The following is a 15,049-nucleotide window of genomic DNA, read 5'->3' as shown; positions in this document are numbered from 1 at the left end:
TAAGGCCAATGCACCTCTGTGGGGCCCAATTTTGACCAGGGTGTTCGGAGTTGGTTACCATTCTGGCATATTGAATACCTGGTCAGAGCCTGTAATTGTTCCTATTTTTGAGAAACTGGATCTCTCAAACCCCATTTGCTGTCACCTTATATCAATATTTGACTCCCTGCTGAAAGTCACTAGAAAAATACAACTGAATTGAACAGTGTATTGAAGCCACCAACATCTGTCAGACCTGCAGTACGGTTTCCGCAGAGGTCTGGGAACATTTGAGCAGGGGTTAAACCTTATTCTTTTTATTGGTAAATATACTTTAATGAAAAAATTCAGCTGTTTCTAGCTTGTGTCAACTTGAGTGCTTTTGACTATACCCTTCATAGCAAACAGAAGGTAATCCTATCTGAGCTCGGGATAGATCCTCAGATAATTGTCCTCCTTAGAGAAATATATTCAAGGGTAAAGGCAAGGTTCCGCTTTGGATCCAGGGGCAAATGCACTGATGCTTTTAGTCTTGAAAGAGGAGTTAGACGGGGCTGCATCCTTGCACCTCTCTCATTCACCTTGTACACTAACAGCCTGGGCTCTGTATTAGCTAAAACTGCAAAGATCTTCCCCAAACTGGCCACAGACCTACTCCTTATCTGCTTTACGTCGAGAATGCTGTCCTCATGCCCCGCTCCCCAATGGGTTTGCAGCGGCTACTTACTTGTTTTAGCAACTACATGTCAGAGCTTGATTGATTTTTAACATAGGGAAGACCTTTGTTATAAAGTGCCAGAGAAAAGTCAGGAAGTGTTGGGATTTTATGGCCAGCGATGGCAAGTTGTGTCTCACCTTGGCTTTTTCCTTTTTAGGCATTTTATTCAATGCACACACACGGCCTTCAGCTGTAAATAATAGGAAGCTGTATTTCAATCAGTCTGTAACTGCCCTCTCAAAGTTTGCCACCATGCTAGCCAACAAACCTGTGAGGGAGATGCTAACATTATACAATGCAAAATGGGTTTCTGCAGCTTTGTATGGGGCGAGTATTTGGGGACATTCTAACTTTAATCAGCTTCAGACTGTAAAGTCTATTTTAGTCCTTCCCTAAAAGCTGCTTTACATTTGTATGTCATTCTGAACTGGGGGCTTTGTTTTTTACTGATCTGATTTGAATTCAGCTGATTCAATCATGGCATAAAGTATGGGCTTATGAATACACCGTTTTAAATAGCTCATTTACTAACGACTGTTAACTCAGGTTGATTTATTGCCTTGGTTTAAATTTGTTAAACAGTTGTTTTTTAGATATCTGCATGTAGAATACTTTGATACTTCTGAAGCACTTCATAATTTCAGTAGAAGTGACCTATAAAAACAGTATTAGTCCTTACTTGAAGATCAAAGGTTGTTTCAGGAAATGATTAAGCCCAGTATTACTAACAAGTATTTACAATGCAATGGGTCTTGCGTTTGTTCGAGTTAGGGCTGTTAACATTATAAATTCCTAACTAGACTTTTCTTGCCACATAAATTGAAAATGAAACGTAAAATAGTCGACATAAGCGTGCCGATTCAAAGCACCATGAGCATGAAGGAGAGACACAAAAGGAAAAATAAGTTTTCTCGCAGTCAAACGTATTGGCAAAGGTTCAGTTATCCATGTAACAGAGTTTATGTCCAAGGCGTAACAAAACCACCCCAAGGAGGGATAAATGTAAAGCATTTACCAATGATAACAAAGGATTTTTGAAAGGCAAGCCCACGAATGAGTGATATTGATGGGCATGCAGTAGGCATGGTTAAAAGCCCACAGATAGATTACAACAGGTCAGAGCGCTTGCGCACTCAACCTAAAAAGCAGATGCTTCTTGTAACAAATGACGTGCAACTTTACCTTGACTTTGTGCAGAACTATCAGCACAGGTTTGTGTTAACCCATTTTAGATTAGACATTTTTCACCACCTAGTCACTTTTCTTGTTACCAATGATTGGGCAGATGTATTGATAAAATGCCCTCGCAACAATTTATCTAGTCAAGGTTCCTTGCACATTACTTTCTTTTGTTCTTTATGAGATATTCCTCAGAGGTGTTTTAATTGCCAGTCGTCCGCGAGCGGAATTTTAAACAATGCCGCCCTGCACTACTGTTTCTACAGCAAATGTCTTTAGTAGCGATTTGCTGTAGGGTCTCTAGGTTTTTATGGTCAGTGGTTCGATTAAGAAAAAAATTGGCTATTCAGGAATGATGCGCGAAAGACTTCTTTTTAACATTTAATTGATTATAACTGCTTTTATGCATTTGACTGTGCACTTTACATATGTACTGTATGCTTTTATGTTTTTTTATTCATAAAAATCAAATAAAGCTGATTTTGACTTGACAACTAGGATTAAATACGTGAAAGCTGTAATGCATATACATTTTACCATACCTTCTAAACTACAGGCATTTTGAAAGCAACTTAGGTTAAACTGCTTAAAAATATGTGATTTTAAAATATTGCAGTATTCATACAGGCATATGTATTTTCAGAGCACACGCTCTGCATGTAGGAAGGAGATAGAAATCACATGGAGGAATCACAAAGGTGCTTATGAGTATGCTATGTTACATTACGTTATGTTTTAGAAACCTGTTGAGTGCACATACATCACATGGTTACTTGGCGCTAGGTTACAGAAAATTAACATACTCAAAGAATTCCATCAAAAGATTGTACTAGCATTAGGTTTGCTGAAATAGCCTGGCCTTTAGCACCTATCTAAACTTCCAGTAATCCGGAGACAGCTGTACTGTGGGAAGAAAACAATTCCAGTTCTGTGAACCTTGCACAGAGAATCGAATGCCACCCATCATTTTTTTTATACTTGGAGACGAACAGAAGATTCTGAGAGGAAAAACATAGGCTCTAGCTCAGGGTATATTTCTTAAGTCTAGATTTTATAAAGGAGTAGTGTTAGAATTGGGGTTTCTGGTTGGCTATGGTATGCACCTAAGCCAGGAAGAACCCACCACTTTACCAAACAACATGAAAGAATACATTACTGCACATAATATGCAGTCCACTGAAGCAGTACTCATTGTCCTGGCACGGCAGGTACCCAGAACTTTATATAGCGAATCATCAGGGCAAGAAGAACAACAGTAAAACATGCACATTACCTAGTGTCCCCATACAACTCTACCAGTTATCCTATTTGAGGCAGTGACGCATGAGGAACACCTGAATCACAACATGACTGTCAATAGCAAAACAATATACCCTAGGGCATCTGTGCATAAACTCCACAATTTAGTTATGTCACGCAACACAAAACACCATGTATCAATGTGAGTGCCCCAGTGACCACTAGGGAGTGCTCCGGCAAAAAGGGGAATGATGATTAGATCAAGAGATGTGAAATCCTCTACGCGTCTACTCAGGGCGATACAGTAGTTTTAGGGCAAGGTCGCACGATGAAAGGTCAAAAAAATTTGAAGTGTGCCCTTCAGGCACAGCAGTGAGAAAAGTAGCAGAGTCAGCTGCGTGGGGTGGCCCTGCTGGACACACCTGATGGTGCCTCACAGTGGAAAGCAGAAGCGCGGCTCAGAGGTGATGTCAAGACTTCAAGTAGTTGGCGCATTGGCCCAAAGGATGCAGCAGGAGCTTGGACATGAGAGGGGCCCAGACTTTGTGGTTGACCAAATGCCACACTGAGCTTCTCTGGGGGACACACTCTCCTGATGCAGTGAGGAGTGCTAGGTGGCAGGGGAGGACTCCACATTGGTCAGCCATGCACTGACTTGGTTACCAAAGTAAACAAAGCACTCTTCCCACAATGCGTTTCTCCCAGCAGTGCAGTCGATGTGGCTCTCCGCATGTGCTTCAACAAAGCGCTCACCATGTGCTATCCTTATAATCATGAAAAGCGCTCTTCACACGCTGAGTCAAACAAATCAAGGACCAGGAAACAGTGCTTCCCCTGTGCTGGGTTCATTGAGAGGCACTTGGAGGGGGCACAAAGCGAGCAGTGCCAGGCAGGCAGACACCCACAGACCTGCAGTCTCAGGGGTGAGCTCTCCTTACAGTGCTTCACTATCCTGGCAGAACAGAGTCAGGGGCAACTGGCAGCAGGGTAACAACAGAAGAGCAGTCCAGATGAGTCCGTTGTGCAGTTCAGCAGTCCCTTCGACTGAAATTCCGTCCCAGTTCCAAAAGTGCTCTACCTGTTATGGGGCGAGAGCCTCTGTACTTACACTGTAGGTACCCAGCTTCTAGAAGGCTGTAGAAGGTTCCAACCAAATCTGACAAGTTCCAAGAATTTCCCTTCTTTCTACTCTGGATCCAGGCAATAGTAGGGGGTAAACAAGCCCTTTGTGTGAGGGGAGGACACAGTCTATTCAAGTGTAAAGTGTGAACGACCCTCCCTCTCTCCCAACCCAGGAAGACCATCAGTATGTAGATGAAAGCAGATGAAAGCAGATGTAACCCTGTCACACCTTACCCTTCCTCATGGATGGCTGTCTGGAAAGTATGCACAAAAGTGGAGCTGTCACTCAGCCCTAGACGTGGATTGGGGTCAGGTTGCAAAGCACCAGAGTTATAGGCACAGAGAAATGCCCACTTTCTAAAAGTACTGTGATAGAAAAGGGGCATGGCCAATAAAACAGCGAGGCTATGCCACTCAAACTACACAAAGGAAACAATAGCCAACACTGTAATAGACTTGGAAAAATGTATTATTTACAAAGAGAAGGCAAATCCAATTACCTCTCCCTAGTATTAATACATTACATTTATCCTTAAAGGTCATGTATTAATACTAGGGAGAGGTAATTGGTAATTAGGTGCACTCTCTCCTTCTCCCTTCCACCTCCCATGGCCAAGTCCGCACCTACCTTCACATGCTGTTAGTTGAGCAAGCAGCTGAAAGATAAAACGATAAAGAAATCTAATTTTATATTTCAGCTTCTGGCTTAGGTGGGGGGAGTGGGGAGGTGTGATTTGCGAAGGACCCACCCCTGTCTTTTACAGTTTTTGAGGCAGATGTGCAAAGCCACTTTGCATTTCTAAACGGTTCAAATCACTATTTGAGGAAGTTAAGAAAAGTAAAATGTGCTTTTCAGATGTACAAAGCCCTTTATGAAATTGAAAATTGCGAGTTCTACCCAATAGAAATCACAATTTGTGATCCTATGAATAGGAAATCGAACATAGGGATTCCCTATATGCGATTCCTATACAGATGTACAAAGCAGTTCCTAAATGCGAATTGGTTATTAAGGAAATACCATTACCATTGACTTCAAGTCTAAGGTAACCATGTGCAATTTTAAAAAAAGCACCCCAAAATGCTATTTTTAAAGTGCAATAGAGCACATGCATCCCGCTTGGGCATATGTGTGCTCTACATGTGAACCATTATTTTTGCGGTGCATTTTGGGGCAAAACCAGCCCATTGCCACAAATAGCATGGGACTTCTTAGCAATTTCCTAATAGCGATTCCAACCTTGTAGGAATCGCTATTAGGAATTTGGTATCTTGGTACATAGCATTTTGCATTTCCTAAATAGCGATTTCTATGAAGTTGCTATTTAGGAAATGCAAAATGGCATCTACGTACATCTGGCCGCTAATCTTTTCAAGAAAGATATCACAGAAATCCAGGGAGGGAGATAAGGAAAGAGAGAGTCTGTCAGATTTGAGTAATTCTGACACAATTTTAAAAACTTCCTTTGATTTGTGCGCTGATTGTAATATCTTATTTGTAAAAGAGGAGGACTTTGGATGCAGTAACAAAACTTTATAGTCTTTAAGATGCGTTTTGTAAATGGTTCTCTTTTTCAGAGCATAGTCTTTATGGCATTTGTGCCCTACTTGACTTAATTCCAATTTAGCTAACTTTAATTCCTCCAAAAACCACCTGGCAGAATCATGGCGTCTAACCACTTTGGATATACATAGGGGGGCATGAGTTTAATTGGCCTTAATTAACCAGAGAGCCATTTCCTTTTCCATAGAGTGAATATTCTGGTTCAGGAACAGCATGGAGGCTACAAGGGAGTCGCAGAAATATTCCATGTCCACACAAGATCAATTGTGTAAGTGTTTTATCAGACGTGGTTTAATAAATTGATGGTGTAGCCCATTGAGGGTTGATTTGCTAAAGAAAATGATCTAACTAAACTCAAGGAGATACATTTAGGTTAATCAGTTGTAGATTAGTTGACCAAACTTGGTCTAGTGTGTGGCCTTCATTGTGAGTCGAGGCGAACAAATGTTGTTCCAGATAAAAATTATTTGGCTAGCCTGTAAAGTCACAAGACTTCTGGCAGTTGCTCTCATCATTGGCCAAATAATTAAAATAACATACAATCAGTATTTTTGGGTAATCTATTAATATAGGGGAAATTAATTCCTAGAATTAATAAGGGAAACAAGGCGTATAATCAGGAGGCTGGTAAGGAAGAATACAAATTAGAGGTTGGTGTGAGAGCTCCATTTTAATTATTAGAATGTCAGTTCCAGAAAGACTGCAGCAGGATAATTTAGAAGATTTATGTTTTATATAAATAATAGCTGCGAGTCCACCACCACATTTGCCAGCCAGCCTATTAGCCTGGAGCATGTAATTTTTGTCGGGGAGAGACGCTAGAATATCAGGACTGTAAGCATCTGTAAGCCAGGTTTCTGGCACAATTAAAATGTCAGGGTTGTCTGAACTTAACGGATGGAAAATCTCCAGTTTATGTTTGGTTAGGGATCGGGTATTATGGCAAATAACCGATAATCTATTTAGTTGGGGATTCCGACTCGGAGTATTCTTTCCAGTGTGGCATGCATCAGCGAGATTAGATAGTGTGGTAGGTCCTAGAGAATTAACCAAAATTGAGTCAGCTTTTAAAAGTCCTGATGTCTTTAAATTTGATTAAGTGAGAAAATGGATATCCAAGGGGACACTCACCAACTGAAGATCTCCAAGTTCCTACGAAGTTTAAATATATATTTACCAGCATAGTGGCTGACCCTGGTCTCGGCCGGGGCCGGCCACACACAGATGGGCTTGCCTTAGGTGAACTGTTAGCGCCCCCTCTGCATCCTTCCACTGTGCGTCCGTGCTGCAGACAGATCTAAATAGGCCAAGGCAGCAGCCAGCAACCAGAGTGAGACTAGAGTGCGACCCGAGGAAGAATGGCGGCTCTAGTGGGACAAGCCCAAAAAGAAGAAATGGTTCCTGAGTTCCAAACAAAAGATCAGCGAGCATGCAGCAGGAGAGTCCCCATATTGTGCACTATGCACTACAAAGCCCCTCAGATCCAGACAACAGTTTAATTCAGATTCAAACAGACAAAGTGAAAATTCATCATGGAAACACAGAACACATAATATACGGGTCATAAAATGTTGTCAATCTCTAAAAATGAACGACAATTTTTGGATGCCAGAAATACTAAAACTGAGCCAAATGCAGAAAAGTGCAAAAACAGCAATATGATGGTGTTATGATTTGTAGCTGTGACCTCTATGGCTGGTGTCTGCGCTGCTGCCAGGTTTGAAAAGGCCAGGGCAAAAGTCGTAAACTAGCAGCTCTAGCGGGACGAGACCAAAAAGACTGCCTGAGTTCCGACTAAATGATTAGCAAACTCGCAGGAGGCCCCGTGAAGTGGATTCCTCCAGGACTTGCACTATTTGTATAATGTATGAAGGTGGCACTGCATCCAATCTACTGCGCATTCCATTGCCGTATCTCAACACAAATCAACTTGTTGCTTCTATGATCAAAATTTGTGACCTTCAGAAAACACAGAGAACTTTACAGTAGTTGCATCTATTGCTGCCTTCTGGTCACTGTATCACCAGCCTTCTATCAAAACATTAACTGATCTAGAGCCCCTCCTGCCAGTGCAGAGTATCTGAGCAGGCTGCTCTCATTCTCACCAATGCCCACCATAGTGTGTATTTCTGTCCGGCCTCACCAGAGAGTAACGTTATAGACCGAGGTCTATTTTACTACAAAATGCAATACAATTACTACCCATCACCACAAGTTGAGCACATGTTGTTGCCCATTCTTCACAGGGTATGAATTGCTGCTTCTTGGATTGGCGACAGCGGTTAACCAGTAATGCAGATCTCTTTGCATTTGCCTCTTTGCATGTGCTACACTAACCCACTGCACGATCTCTTTTTGATGATCAATATAACAAAGCCCCCTGATTCTGCATTTATTGTACAAGAAAATATTTGTTCTATGCTCACTGTTCCGCAGACCAACTTTGATACTTTTTCTAGCCTCTAGAAGCATATAATTACTCTCCTTTCTCAGAGGTTCATCAATCTGCTGTGTCAAAAGTTTGCAAATTGTGGCCTGCAGTTTATACATAAGCCCCCCCCCCCCGGTGGCTACCATAACCAATGTATGCATCTCTCCACATGAACAAAGCCCACCTGTTTTAGCATAACATGCAACGGAACACCTCCTCTTTATGTTCGCTGTTGTTTCAAAGTGTGTTTTTCCTCTTATGCACCTCTCCCTACACATCTTTAGAACATACTTCATTCCCTCTTCTGCTTTAGGTGTCTGTAACTTCTGACATTCAAATCTGCAACCGGAAGGTTACACAGGTGTGTCTGCAATAGACATGTTGACCCACCAATATATTTCTCACTAAAAATCACTGACTTAGACTCTCCTGCCTATATTCACTGTAACTCTGTCTCATCATATCTATGGTGGTTAATTGGTTAACTCACTGCTCATTTGCTGGTCATAACATGTGCCTATAGAATACCCTATTCATACCGCATGTGTTTTATCACATAAGAAAAATATTGTAACCACCACATTGAGCTAACCACTTCACCCCATGGTGGGTCTAAAGAAATAGATGTGGATGTACGAATAGTAAATATATACTTACTCTGTGTAGTAGCAGTGTGGATGCAATATTTTTGTGCGTTGATATTGTAGACCTACCATACCATAGTAACATACACGTGTGCGTAAAATCGTACAAGTGTACTACTTAACAGTGCACAAAATTACATTTCAATCCACTGAACTTTTTTAAATCCCACCCCCCCCTCATAATACTCATACTTGTTTTGGAACGTTTGAAATCTTAATTTGTGGAAAATAAATAACTAAGTTTAAGTGTTAAAATATCAGATTCCTAATAACTTCATTATAATTACACCAATCCTCAATTTCTGATGGAACATTTTCTAGAAAAATATGTTAGAAAATCAACACTAACTAGATTTATGGAGTTCAGGAACCAGGATAGCTACATGAACATTGCACTCCTATAGAAGACTCAAAATGTTCAGTATAGTTTTCCATGAATTAATACTTTTGCTCTTTGAGACGCAATGTTGTCTGTTGTCTGGATGACTCCAGTAGCAGTAGGTGTTTAGCACAGATCACAGGTGTGGAACGCAGTGTGAACACCTGGATCACAGCCGTTCAAAGTGGTCTTGCTGTAAGGAAAACAGAAAAGTTCCTCTGAGTACTTTTTTGTTGCCTGTAGGCAAGGCTGGGTCACTGAGTTAACCCCTTGTGCTCTTGTTCATCTGGTTAGTGGCATTAAACAGCACTGTGTGCAGCAACAACGTGAAGATAATTCTTTGAAGGCCTGAAACAACCTTCAGTGTCATTGAAATGCTAGAGAAACTCTTAAAGGTGCACACACTCTTGGATTATTGTTTGCAATTTGACATTAAACAAATCTCACTAGGGACCATTTAGAACTTCATTATTAAGAGGCATATTTACAAGCCCCTTGCACCAACGTTGCATAACGTTTTGTGACGCAATGGCAGCGCACACCTTTAAATCATATCTATGAGGCCACACAAAGACACATTGCATGGCTTTGAACGGCCTCATGGGTAACAAGTAAGGCAAGGCAGCGTAAATCGCTGCATTGCCTAACTTCACTAAAGAGGCGTTCTGTGGGCGTTGCGGTGGTGTTGTCATACAACATCCATGGATTTTGGTGCAGACCTTGTAAACCTGGGGATGTGCCAAAACCTTACGCTTGCCTAGGGAAGGCGCAACGAGGAGAAATAACTTTATTTTGCCTAATTTGTTCCTCTTTCTCTGTGTGCTGCATTGTGTAGCACACAGAGAAAGAGGAACAAGCCTCTCACGATTGTTTTTGTGCAGGAAGGTATCTCTTCCTGCACAAAAATAATCCTGCAGGCAAAACAAGCACTCTTGCGCCATGGTGTAAGGGTGCTTGCATTGGCGGTAGGCTTCCGAAACAGCGCTAGAGCAGGGGGAAAGGATAGGAATGTGCTGTATGTCATAGATGCTGCACAATCCTGCCCTTTCCCTTTAATGCAGGGCAGCACAGCAAGGTGTCTTGCTGTGCTGCCCTGTACCTAAAGCCCATAAACATGGGCTACAACGTCTTGTAAATCTGGGTTGGGTCAAAAACATATTGCGTAATTCTTTTTTTTTTAACAGATTTCTTGGATGAAAACACACAAAATGTTTTCATTAGTAAGACTCTACAAAATACCTCTTAATTTTAACAACATACTGATGCATACAAACTCAATATATTGGGTGTCAGCATGCCTAACAATAGGAGACGTTAGTACCCACTTCTCTTTTCAACTTACTCACTTTCACTTAATCTTTTTTGGAACACTGCAAAGAAGCCCTATAATCCTGAGCCTGGGACTATCAAGGACCCTGATGCTGTAATATTGTTTGGTACAATCCGAACAGAGTTCAAATTGATTGGACCTGTTACAAACTGTTGTACAAGAACATTAGAACCTAACTTAGTTAAAACAGCTCTAACTAGAATGGATGAGTCAATGCAGCTTCAATCTGGCATAGAAAAGTAAAATACCGGGGTCCACAAAAAGGAGGTTATATTACTTAATATTTTTAAAGAAGCTACAAGCTGTGTGCTGTTGAGTCAATGGAGGAAATGTTGCCTAAATTTTGCAAAGAAACAGATTTTGTTTGGGTAAAACAAATGTTATTTTACAGCCAAACTAGTAAAGGATAGAACTCGGTTGACAATCCTCTAGTCCTCAGATAACTACATTTGGTGGTGACTCAGTTAAAAAAATTAAGCTGAAAATTAAGGTGATGAGCACAGTATTCTGCATAAACAAAACAGTGGTCCTAAAGACCAGATCTTTCATTGGATTACAGATTAAGGCCCTCATTACGAGTCTGGGGGTCTACTGATCGCCAGACTCACGGTAGCTGTCCCACCACCGACGGACTGGTGGTGACGACCACCAGATTATGAGTGTGGCGGTTTGGCCTGTGCCAAACTGCCACTTTCCCATTCCTACCGCCAGGGCAGTTGGACTGCCGGACCGGAGATAAGCATTTCCAACCTGGCAGTCCCCCAAAGACCGCTGGCAATATTACGAGTCCCCTTTCCGCCAGGGATTTCGTGGCAGTAATCCCTGGCGAAAAGACTACCAGAGACAGGAATTTGCATTCCTGTCACTGGTAGATGACCCCCCATCTACCCATAGCCCCCCATCCCCTTCCCTCACAACAATCCCATCCCCCACACCCAAACCCAGTAGTAAGCCCCCCAGCCCCCTACATACACGTACTTACCACCACCCTGATCCCCGTACTAACCCCCCTCACCACGCATACACGTACTTATCCCCGTACCCCCGATCACCAGACTAATCCCCCAAACCCCTGCATGCAAGCACGCACCCACAGACACACACACCCTTACACTCTCGCGCACACACTCACAACACTCTTACACTCGGGTGCACACACACACACAACACCCCCAAAATCTATACACACATACACGCACATACTCCCCCTCCATCCCCACATTCATGACACGCATACACACATTCACACACATCCATTCACACACCCTACCCCCTCCACTTGTGCAGGACACTTACCTCGTCCGACGAGGTGCTTCTCCCTGAGGGGACAGGAACCGGTGCTCCCACCTCCAGCAACGCCTTGCCATCAGGACATAGCCAGGCCGTATTACAGGTCGTAATACTGCTGGCGGAGTCCTTTTGGTGGGGCAGGGCAGGCAGTAGAACTGCCAACTGTAGAACGACTGCTGGCCACTTTCCGCCTAAAGAATGGTGGAAAGCTGCCAGCAGTCGTAATATGGCGGTCTGCAGACGCCAGCTCTAGCGGTCTAGTGGCAACTTTGGCGGTCTAGGGAAAAGACCGCCAAAGTCATAATGAGGGCCTAAGTGTATACCCTTCACAAAGTTGTTGCCCTGTCATGCAAGAAAGACATTACTGAAAGCTGAAGTTTCCCAGAAGAAGGAGTTAGAGTTCATTGCTTCACCCCATTCATCATCTATGAGGATAAAAAAAATGTCTAACTCCCAAAAAATAAATACATTTAAAAAATTGTCAAGTCTTACTACTGCGGAAACGATTACCTGCTGCACCAGTACCATCATGTCCTAAATGGCGCATAACTAAAGAGAAAAGGGCAATAGTTTAAGTGATATACATAAACCAAATATGAGAGTTATGAAAAACTGATTTCAGTGTTTTATTTAGAGTTTGGCATACAGGGTTCTCCGTCACAACTGTGTCCCTTACGCCGTCCTACAAGTGCATTATAGTCAACAGCACTTTAAAAATGCTAGAAGGGACTTCTATCACATTTGTGATCACATGTCCTGTCCACCAAACTCCAAATAAGGATTTTGCTCTTATGGTCACAACCAATTTTAAATAAAATGATGAGCCTTCCAAATCCTCTTCTTTTATGCCATTGTGATTAAATGGAACATACATTAAGCATTATTGTGCATCAAAAGAAATGGTGGCCAGTGCTCTGAAACTGTGTGTACTCTGACACAGTACGACTTCACAGTGAAGGAAATGTTTCTCTCTAGCTGAATTATTGCAAGACTTGGTACTGCTCCAACGCCGACCGCTGTATATTTGTATTAGCTACTGTGGCAGGACATTACTCCCACACACATGTGGAACAGTCATTTGCGTTCAGCTATTGAGACACAGGCAAATCCATGAATGGCGTGCTAAGAACAACTACACTGAGACTGGTATATTCTCTAGATCACAAATATGGAAATATAATGGATCTTTTTTCTTGGCTGCTGCACAATATGCACAGGTCATTCTAAGGTTATCAACCTCGAAAGGACAATTCCAGACTCCCAGCAAAGAAAATAATGCTGAAACTAATTTCCTGAGGTCATTATGAGACTGGTGGGTTAACTGATGGAATACAAACTATTAGTAGTGTGCAATACAAACTGACTTATCACCTTGAGGGTAGTAGAAAGTAGGTTGAATTGAAGTGTAGCTTCAGGAAGCCAATGAATGTTTCTCAAGAATAGCTTGGCATTTTAGTATGTTTTACCAGAGTTGTCAAAGCATTGTTTGCTGCCAATAGCTTTTTCATTGCTTCCACATTTTTGTGAAAGTAGAGGGTGCTGTAGTCATCTAGGAGAGGAGCTTTGGGTCACAGTTCTTGTATAAATTGCATTTAAAGTGCTTTAACTGTGTTTAGTACTTATGGTTTGGATTGTTTTTTCATATATTGTTTGTCTGATAATGATACATTCGATATTCCCCATGTGTGTTGTCAGTTTGCTTGGTGTGTTAATTATTTTTAGGTCTGGCCTAGAGACCATTTTACCAATCTCACCCTCTCAGGTTTGATAAAGTATTCATAATATAAATGCACACAGATACACATACAAGAATTTTGGGACCGCCCTCTCCATCAGTTGGTTTATGTGACATTCCCTGTTTGCTTATTCCCACCACCGCAAAAATCATGAGGTAATGTGTCACCAAACTTCACTCCCTGTCTCTCTTGCACTCTGAGTGACAGCATTTTCCTGATCACATGTCACCAGAATAGGAGTGCACTTCAGTGGAAGGTCTGGTGTGCCTATTTTATTTTTTGTTCGCAATTTATACATAGTCCTTATGTTTGCAAATAAATGTTTAAATTGCACACTTGCCAGAACCAGCACTTTAGCTTTGCCAGTGCTTATGTTTATGGTAACTGGATGTTATCAACATCTTTTTGGAAGCAGCATCCTTGTTTTTCTAATTATCACCACAAAAAGGTACAAACCTTCTGAATGAACCTGAAGAGAGTAAGGACTCCAGAGTATCCTACAGGATGGCATGTTCCAGTGGCATTCTTTGTATACTACCTTTGACTGTCTGTTGGCAAGCTAATGAGATCCAAATGATATCTAAGATTTGGCTGCTATCATTGATGTCACAATGATGTTCTATACGTGACCATATTGACATTATAATGTGTGAGATGGTAACAAGTTCATTGTAAAGTGGTGCACTGAAAGTCTATATTAAGGTGCATTCACTGTAGACCAGTGATTTAATGTGATGTGGTATAGACATGCCAACTAATAAATAATAATTTATTCTGATTGTATGTGTTTCCTAATGATGTTAGAAAGTAGTCTCACTTTAAACGATAATGAAATTGTGATGAATATGCTTTAAATGCCATATACCAACGTACGATTCCTATTGACATATATGAAGTTATTTTAATCTTTAAATATTAACGTAATGTGAAATATAACAAGATTTAGTAATGATGAACTTACAGTTTTAACATTCTATGTGTTTTACTTAAAATTATTAAATATGTCATTTTAAGTTGCTTTAGTTAGCCTATGCTAGGCCTGCAAGGCCCGGTTTCATAAAATGCATGAGAAACTGTTTTCCTTCTTGCTTACGTGCCATTCCTTTCAGATTTTATTTAGATGAAATGGTAGCTTGGAGATATATGTGCTATTGCTTCACCCATAGAGAGTCTGAGAAATAATCCTTGAAGTCGGCACATTGAGAAACTGAGAACATGGACATTGTAAAATGTTGCAAAGTCGCCCAGGAGAGTAAAGATGTATGCCTTCCTATGATGGCGTTGAGAACCTTCCATTATGTTCCAGATGCATGTCATATGATGCACGATGATTGGACAGCCGCTCTTTTGAATAATGGACAAATCATCATTTACTTTGGACTTTAATTTACCGTTTCCAGATGGATTTGAGGGATTCTTTCTTTGGAATTTAAAAGTT

The 15,049-nt window shown here is 41.4% G+C and overlaps 1 protein-coding gene across 1 annotated transcript in view; it reads right to left on the bottom strand.

Moving 5' to 3' along the window:
* The window catches only part of COL24A1 (collagen type XXIV alpha 1 chain), a 713,151-nt gene that overhangs the window by 498,031 nt on the left and 200,071 nt on the right, over positions 1-15,049 (bottom strand). The window lies entirely within an intron of this gene.

This window comes from Pleurodeles waltl, chromosome 4_2 (assembly GCF_031143425.1).
Source record: "Pleurodeles waltl isolate 20211129_DDA chromosome 4_2, aPleWal1.hap1.20221129, whole genome shotgun sequence".
In the NCBI taxonomy this organism is placed as follows: domain Eukaryota; kingdom Metazoa; phylum Chordata; class Amphibia; order Caudata; family Salamandridae; genus Pleurodeles; species Pleurodeles waltl.
Note: the sequence above shows the minus strand (reverse complement) of the source record. Positions and strands in the feature narration are given on the sequence as shown.